The sequence below is a fragment of the Lupinus angustifolius genome, chromosome LG09 (genome assembly GCF_001865875.1).
Source record: "Lupinus angustifolius cultivar Tanjil chromosome LG09, LupAngTanjil_v1.0, whole genome shotgun sequence".
Classification (NCBI taxonomy): Eukaryota; Viridiplantae; Streptophyta; class Magnoliopsida; order Fabales; family Fabaceae; genus Lupinus; species Lupinus angustifolius.
In genome coordinates, this window is record NC_032017.1 from 4,825,124 (window position 1) to 4,825,630 (window position 507).

A 507-nucleotide genomic window follows, 5' to 3' on the forward strand; every position below is an offset into this window, starting at 1 on the left:
TCCTCATCCTCATCCTCTTCCTATCCTCATTCTCGTCCTCATCCTATCCTCATCCTCATCCTCATCTTCATCCTATCCTCTTCCTCATCCTGATCCTATCCTATCCTCGTCCTCATCCTCATTCTCGTCCTCCTCTTATCCTCATCCTTGTCCTCATCCTCTTACTCATCCTCATCCTGATCCTATCCTCATCCTCATTCTTGTCCTCCTATGATCCCCATCCTCATCCTCATCCTCGTCCTCATCCTCATCCTCTTCCGCATTCTCATCCTCATTCTCCTCCTCCTCCTATCCTCCTCCTCCTATCGTCATCCTCATCCTCATACTATCTTCATTCTCCTCCTCATCCTATCCTCATCCTCATCCTATCCTCATCCTCATCCTATCCTCGTCCTCATCGTCATCCTATCCTCAGTCTCATTCTCGTCCTCATCCTATCCTCCTCGTTATCCTCATTCTCATCCTCATCCTCGTCCTCATCCTCGTCCTCATCCTCGTCCTCATCCT